The sequence below is a fragment of the Eurytemora carolleeae genome, unplaced genomic scaffold, assembly GCF_000591075.1.
Source record: "Eurytemora carolleeae unplaced genomic scaffold, Eaff_2.0 scaffold821, whole genome shotgun sequence".
In the NCBI taxonomy this organism is placed as follows: Eukaryota; Metazoa; Arthropoda; class Copepoda; order Calanoida; family Temoridae; genus Eurytemora; species Eurytemora carolleeae.
Window position 1 is genome coordinate 45661 of NW_019396708.1, and position 9132 is coordinate 54792.

The window sequence follows — 9132 nt, forward strand, 5'->3', positions numbered from 1 at the left end:
TTTGTCTCAAATGAATCCTAAAGAAGTTTTCCACAACACTGCGTCCTCAGTTGAATTACCTTACATAGCCGGTCACTCCCTTTAAATATATTTAAAAATCCTAAAACTGAACAATAAAAATCCTCAACTGATAAAATCCTTTTCTATATTTGAGTTTTCTATAAAACTGAATCAGCTATTTCAAAGTGGTTGAACAAGATTAGCAGACAACACAAAATATATTTCAATACTTGGTCACCACCAAAAAGCACTGACGTGATCCAAGAATTAATTAAACTAAATATAAGAATAGCTTTATAAATGTTAAAAAGACCAGCATGATTTAACGCTACAAAGGATTATTTTACCGTGGGTTAAAGTATTGCTAAATAAACATGGTGCTCAGTTTTCAGATTTTGATAAATTTTTGGGGTGTAATACCAGACAGATACTTTACTTTAAGATTTTCTTTTTTTAAGGAAAGTTTTATTTACTGTGGAAAAATATAGCCAATTAGGGTTGGAGTTATTATATAAAAACAATTGTTTGTAAAGTTATTTTATCTTTCTTAAAGTATTTAATTTTATCTAAAAATATATAAACTATAAAATGTAGAATATAAACGAAAAAATTATAGGCAATGCTTATTCATGTTTTATTCGGAAATAGGTGGAGTATTAAAATATTTGCTCACTCTAGGGCTTCTGTGGAAAGCTACGGAATGTAGTAAATTGAATTTGCATTCATTCAAAAGTGAATGTTTCTTTTTAATGAAAAAAATGGCCGTTTCGACCTTGATAGAGGAAATTATGTAATTGTTTCATATTTTTTCTTACTATATTACTATTCTTACTATACTATATGTTTTTGATACTATAACAAATATCTTTCCAAAAAACCGGGTTTTTGCCCAGGATGTTATTTTCAAAGAATTTATAGATTTTAACGTTAAATTATGAATTCAGTGTTTCAACACAAATATTTTAAAACCCATTTCGTTCTTTTTGACGATTTTTATTCTGGCTTGCATTTGCGATTTGATTATTACAAAAAAAATTTCAATGAGCTTAAAGATTATAAAAAAGTCTCAAATACTTTTTTTAACGAATCAAATAACTTTTGTAAGTTCATTGGACTATGAAATCACAACTTTCAAGTCTTACAGTCGTCTTCATATTTCTAAGTTTGCTGGGTAAGAATTTTTAAATTTTTTTATCAAAATAAAGTATGATGTTCCATGTTTCCTTTAAGGTGACTGAATTGTGTTTAAGATTGTAGAATACATGGAAATCAAAGTGTACTGAGTATTGAGTAACTGTAGATGTTGCACTGCAGAACTATATTAAATGTATTTAGTGTCAAATTTCTTATTTCCTTTTCTCAATATAGGGAATCTACTCCTCTTGGAGTTCCAGTTCCCAATATTAACACAAGGCACAAATGAAATTATCTAGAGTTTCTAACTATTTTTTAAAGGGACTGTTGTAATTTTAAGTGACTCTTAATTTAAAAATTATCTTGTGAAGACTTAATTAATTTCTGAATTATTTCTAGAATCTAAGTTTCCACATTTTATCAGTAAAATGAGAGTAAATCATTGATTTATTTTCAAGCATTTTAAACCAACAGTTTCCCGCATTTCTAATTGAATATATATAGTAAGAACAAAGATATTAATATTTTGGTTTCTCAATGCTGTAATGATTTTTAAGATACTAGCCTTAGAGGGCGCTTCGCGCCCATCTTTACAATAATTTGTGAACATGTTCTCTTTGGGCACATCGTAAAACAAAACAAAAAAATTTCGTGGATTTTCAAAATTTTCAAAAATTTAATGAAGATCGAATTTTGATGGAGACAAATATTTGAAATTTTGATCATTCATAAACCTTCCCTGGGGCCACGTGAGGTCCCACAAAAAATTTGGGCCCGATCGGTTCAGCCGTTTTGACGTTTATTGGATACAAAAAGACAGACAGACAGACAAACAAACAGACAGAAAAGCCAAATTTATATATAGATAAAAGAACAATTGCAATATGTTTTTATTTTCTATTTTGTTTTTATTTTACTTTATCAAAACAGCTTGTTTTGTTATGAAAGTGCGTAAATGCTTAAAAATTGACATTGATATATATGAATTCCGGTAATTGTCTCAAAACCAGGATATTTTCCGAAAACGCGACATGAGCTAAAGTCCGGTAAACGTTTCAAAATAGAGATATGTTCGAAAATGAAATTAAGAATCATCAAAAACTAATTATCACACTTTATTATTAGTTTAAAATTGACATTTATTGTTTCAATATATAGTTTTAGCCATTTCTTATAAAGGAGTTGAGTTTTTGCCACAAACTCTGATTTTCTAATCTCTTTATCTTTGTAACCCAATGTTGTAGACCTTAGATATTTCAAACTATTAATACTTATAGATAAAATAATCTAAGTTTGAAATATCAAAGGTTTGCACCATAAGATTGCAAAGATATTGGAATCAGAAGATTTTATTTTGTGACAAAAACTCAATTCCTTTATGGTGTAGTTTTGCTCTACTCGTCCAAGATTTAAAGATACATACTCATGAAAAAGATAACTTTGCAGATTTGGAACTAATATCCCCTGTAATTTGAAAGATAATGCACGATGCGCAGAGGTCATCGTGCGTCAATTTCAAGACTGGGTCTACTTTGAAGTGTAACAACGCCTTGGCCTTCCAAACTTTGCAAGCAAGTGTTTATGATTTAGTTCTAAGGAAGTACTTCGTAGAGTTCTTATTGATTTTTGTGTAAAGCTTTTAAACCTTTGGACCAATGTGAATGTCGTTCTCTAGTCTGAAAAGTGTTTGATTCTGATAATTTTTCCATTATTTCTAAAGCAAGAATGCGCAAATCCTAATTGGGAAAACAAAAAAAATTTAAAAAGAGATAGTTTAACAAATTATCTACTATTTTTATGGACTGATCGAAAGCAGGCCTGGAATTGATCAAAATTTTCAAGATTCTGGCATGTGAAGGGTGTATAATTTTGCTCTATTTGAGATTTTGGATGGTCTGATTGAGTTCACAAACTTTAAAGTTTGAATTCATTAACTTCACTGATTCCAATTAGTTGTCATTGAAATTTTTTTTAAAAGTTCTTAATCATATTCCAAAGAGAATCTTTTTTCTTTTGCCCTGAACTTTGCGGGAATATAGAGTCGTCGTGTTTAGCAGACAGACCAAGCCAAACGGTTGAAATAGGAGCATCCTCGAGAAATAAGAGGTCGGAATTTTCAGGGCGCAATCGTGTAATTTAAGATCTAAAATTATTTTTTAATATCGTAATGTGTAAGGTTTTTGTCGAAAAATCAAATTTTTCAATCATCATATCTTTGCAAACTGATGGTGCAACCCTTTAGTATTTGGTCTAACAAAGATCATCGTTTGAAATATAAAAGTTCTACTTCATCAGGTTGCATTAGAGATTATCAAATCCGAAAGTATGGCAAAAACTCAATTCCTCAAGAGTCAAGACTGCAAAAGTGATGCTGATTCTAGTGGAGACTGTTAACCTTATTCCTGCTGGGGGGGGGGGGTGTCAATTTGACCCCCCTGCAGTTTTTTTTTTATAACTCAAAAAGTATTGGTCTGAGGCTGTTGAAATTTTCTGACTTTTCTTACATACCCAAAGCCCTCTCTTTAGGCCTAAAACCGGGCTTTAATACTAACTGCCTGTGTCCTCAGGCACACAGCCTAAATGACTGCTTTTGCTTGTAATAAACTAAATCTTTGTTTTGACCCACTTTCACTTGTCAGATTTTGATAAAATTTAGCTTTTTGGAAAGCCTATGACATAAGGAAACGGATTGCACAAGTTTTGCGAAAAAAAATTGCAAATTTTTTGCAAACAACCTGTCAAAGGAAATTTGCACATTTTTAGTTTTTCTTGATTAAAAATCAGGTTAATTGAAATTTTGCAAACATATTTGCATATTTGAAATGGCATGGTCAAGGGCTTTTCAAAAATGTATAATTTTTCATTTTTTGGACAAATTATTTTTGCAAACATTTTTACTATATAACTGGATTTTGCGATAAAAAATTCAATTTTTGCAAATTAGCAAATTTTTTTGCAGATTCTAAAAGTAGAGCACAAGAGCTTTCTAATGATGTATCATTTGTCATATTTGGACATAAAACATGGGCAGCATATCCTGGTTTTCAAGTACTCCAGCAAGGATAGGGTTAAGATTTAATGAAAAACGATGAAACATGTAAGATTTTTTTTGCAACTGTTCTATCCGAATATGCAAATAATTGCAGGTTTGTAAAGGGGGTCAGTTTGGCTTAGGAAAATAGTATGTTATAATTTATATGGCCTTGCTTGTATGTTTCACGCCATAATTATACTCAATAACCTTTTAATTTCGTTTTCGAATTTTAGTAGTTTCAGATAATATTAAATCTGAAAAAATTGTTTTCGCTATCAAAATGGTAACCGAGAGATTTTTACTGTAGCATATTAATTATTCATCTATGATTGACCTAGTATGGACTGTGTGCTCTATATGAGCTGGATAAACAGATTACAGCATGCTTGGAAGACTTGGAACAGTCTTGCAATAATCTTCATACTGAGAACAGTAAATAGTTTAATAATGAAAACTGAGCCAAGCTTCTTTATAATTGCATGCATAATCATTTGAACAAGTGGACATACACCCTACACATATTTATATGAAGATATATATTGGTTTGAAAAAACTAAAAAAAAACCTGGATACCGAGTTTAAGGCAATTTTGTTTGTTAAAATATGTTTTTTTTATCAAAATCAATTAGTTTATCTTGGAAAACAGAATTCTAAAACGACGTAATCGTCAGAATTCGTTCTTAAATAAAAAAGTTTTTCATCGGAGACCCAAGATTTTCATTGAACACCCCTCAGAATTTCATTGGAGACCCCCAGAATTTTCCTTGGAGAACCCTATTTGAAGCAATTGAGATTCTAAAAATTCTTTTAAAATTGACCTCCTTAGATGTACATTGTACATTGTACATTGTTTATGTAAATGAGATAGATAGTCACTTACAGACAGGACTTTACTGATGCAGCTCCTTCGGCAAGAGTAGGCACTTAGGTTCTCTACAGCCGGTGAATACAGAGATGTCCACTTTCCCACTATTCTGTAAACCAAGGTCCCTAGTAGTTTTGCTGATAAGGAGATTGCAGACTGACCCTGCACGGATGACTGCAAACAAATAATAATTTTTTTAAAAATACACATTGGATGTAAATATTGCAGCTCATTAATTTTTAATAAAACATGAATGATTGATTGTTTGACTAATCAGTCTATAAAAGGACAACAGTATCCTTCTAGTTACATTTGAATCCATGATGTGACCATTTTTGTTCATTAATATTCTTAAACTTGTTTTAAAAGTAGAATTTTGAATTCTGTGCTTGAGACAGCTAAATTTAACTTGGAATTGTACGTGCTTTATGTTATAACACTGTAAACTGTAAAGAAAAAAAAAAATGCAGGAAGTCGCTATATTTAGTTAAATGAGCTATTGAGCTGAACAGATTGTTTTGAATGTCTAAAAGTAGCCGAATTAATCTGCTTTTCTCATTCTTGTGAGTAAACTCAAACTAGAAACGCTACAAAGTTGTAACAGTTATGTCGCATAACTTTGGTCTTTTCCTTTTTGTCTAGTTCAGTGTGTGTGTGATGGTTCTCATCTTGATGACATCTACAATCTATATACACACATATTGAATAAACTAAAAGGTTGGTTCCGCTTTACTACTGTACAGTGTACACACCAGAACAACGCTGGTACATATGGCAGGCAGGACGATTAATTATTCCTAGGGGAGGGAGGGGGGGGCGGAGAAATCGAGAGACGGGAAATAGGTTGTGGGGCCGGGGGGGAGGGGGGGGGGGCAGGGGGGACGAAGAAGCTGAGAGCCGGAGAAGAAAAGTCTCCGAACCTTTATATCTACTCCGAGGATCCAATGGATTAGTTACTTCCAAACCATGGCGGGGGAAGGACTATTATTAAGGTTGAATAACAAAAACATATTTATATACAACACAGAGATAATCGATGTTTGTTTTACTATGAGTAAACGTGACACATGATAATTTGCGTTTAATCTTGATCTAACGTCTTCAATCTAATATCCTTTTTTAAATTAACATAGATAATGACGAAGGTTTTGTCAATTTCTCCTGTCTATAATGTACCTTACATACATTTTAATACACTGAGACCCATAAAACTGTGAAGTAGAAAAACGATATTGAAGCAATCCTTTGAGTATTTAATGCTGTTTTAAAGCAAATTGCATTTTGCAAGTAGCTTGACAAACCAACATATTTAGTGAAACGGATCTGTGCCTACTGCACAATTGCTGTAAGTCATGCTTTTTGGGACTATTTAAAGTCATAACTTTAGTCTTACACTAAAATTCGTCTTTTTATTCCACGGTCTAATGGGTCTTAATATATGCAGCTGGATTTTTTTCATAAGTTTTAAATAGTTCATATTTCAAAATATGAATTTTGCAAGATCAAATATTTAGATTGAAAATATCCGAAAACTTACACAATTAGGTTGCAAAGATGCACAGATTAGAATACCGGAGTTGGAGACAAGTTTTCACTTAAATAGGGATTGTCTTTAGGCATCACGAGGTAGGGCTGGGCTCGGTCCAGCTTTTTCTAGATGTTTCGTTAACAGTTAGTTCCAACCGTTAAAAAAGAAAAATTTCAGTTAGCTGTTAGTTTTTAAGTTAAGAAGGCAACACGTTCGTTTCGTTAGCGGTATTTTCCGTTTTTTAATGATCTCATTTTTTTATTAATGGCGTTAACAGAAGATATTCTTTTGTTAATGGTTGTTGTTTGCAATTAGCGGCATTTCCCTAACGGTTTGTCACGTCGTTAACGGTACAATTGGAAAAATTCTTTAAAAGTTCCATCATATAAATAAATGAAGTCGACATTTGAAAACATCAAAATACATTTAAATATTTTTTTTTCTTAAGTTTCATGCAATTTTAGCCGAAAAAAAAAACAATCGTTTCCGTTTTCAACAGTTAATTTTTGTCAATGAGGGCTAATCCATTTCATTAATGATTTAAAAACTAACGTTTTTTTCTGTTCGTTAAAAGACTCTTTCGTTAATTTTCAAAAACCTCCGTTTTGATAACGGTACTTTGCCCATCCCTATCAAGAGGAGATCAGTAGGAATAGACGTATTAGAAGTAATTTAGTTTTAGTTTTGTTGCACAGAGTCTAAAACTAAAGAATGCGCGAATTTTAAGTTCGAGGTTAAAAGTTCTGTAAAATAATGAATAGCTACTTAAATATTAAACTTTCTCAATTTTAAATTTGAATTTCCCGGGAAAATCTGAACCAATCAGAGAAAAGGATTTAAGGAGAGTATTACATAACCATCGCTAATCAGCTGTTTCTTTCTTTAACAAGGTTTTCACTTTTAAATATATCGTTAAGTTGAATGCCGCTTTCTCAGCTGCAGCTGAATGATGATTGAATAATAGACAAATAGGGAAAATGCAGGATTTCAAGATAATTTAAACCTCTGTTTAAATTTTAACTCGTCGATTTCGGCGAGTTAAATATTTAACCACAGGATTAAATATTTAACCTCCGGGTTAAAGTTCAGGTTTAAATTAAGTCAGAAGTGGCATTTAACCATGAACTTAAAATTTAAGTCAAAACTTTTCGTTCTTTAGTTTTGGACTCTGAGGTTTCTTTCTTTCTTGGTTATAACACAGACCATCAATTAGCGGATTAGTTTGAATAGATAAACATTAGTTGCAAGTATGTTATGATACATGGACTCAGCTTGCTTATAAAAAGTCATTAATTTTAAAGACAGGGTCGACTTTGAAGTGCTTTTCTGTAGCCCTTTACATGTACATTTTAGCACTATAAAGCAATTGTTGTTATCTTTAAATCACAGTAAGGAATATACAAAATTGTTGGTTAAAACCTGAATATAATTCTGATTTGGTTAAAATTCTCAAGGATTCATCTTAAAATTTCAAATGCATTTCCATAACAAATGACACCACTTTAACCCTATACTTATTTTGAATAGGGTGGGTCGAATTTGGAACCAACTGGAGGGCTCTAGTGATATACCTGCACTTATTAGGTTGAAATCCTTTTATGCAACTAAACAAGTTTGGTGTCCTGAATTTTGGGTGTAAAAAAAACTATAGAAGTTAATATGTCGAAAAGTTGCACCGGTAAAACCGAAAAAATGAATATCTTCCTCATGTTGAGTTTTTAATGCTGATGTCATGGGAGTTGCCACAAAAAAAAATGGGACGATCGGTTGAGCCGTTTTTATGTTTATTAAATACAGACAAACAGACAAATTTATGAAAAGGAGGTTACAAAACCATTCAAGTTGCCTGCTATTTAATTCTTCTCACTATTCTTTTCTTGTATCTGGTTAATTCTGCATTGTAAAGTGTGTATACAATATACAGTTCACGACAGTCTCAGGGTACACTGAACCAAGAAATTAAGATAAGAGTTTATATGAATATAGGAGCCTGAGTTTTCCTCTTCTGTTTAGATACTTTTAATAGATTCAGACTCTTTTATGAACCAGTGAATGGGTAGAGAATTAAAATTCTTATGAAAACTACAGTTAACCAACTGCATCTGGTGAACGTATTGAACAAAATCGAAATATTTTTGCACAGGATTGAAATTTTAAGTGAATTCATATGAATTCGCAAATAAAACTTTAACTCTCGTTTCGCTTTCTTTGTCTTTGAATAGTTATGAACACTAGTAAAAGTTACATCTATTAAATACGTCCTTTCTGCGGCCGTGGGTGTCAAAAGGTTAATCATGCATTTTTTTAATCTTCAATGGCTCCAAGATGTCTAGCAGTCATAAACAATAATAATGTTCGTTTGATTTAAAGCAACCTGTATTTTTAGTTTTGATAGAAATGAAGAATTAATAAATTTAAACTTTATCTGAGATCCAACTCAGTTGAATTTCAAAACTATCTGAGCAAAGTTTAAAAATAATAAATTAAATTTTCAGAATGATGTGAAAATACCACAGCTCAACACTAAAAATTCTAGAAGAGGTTTGTCACCAAAACTGATTAACAATTACT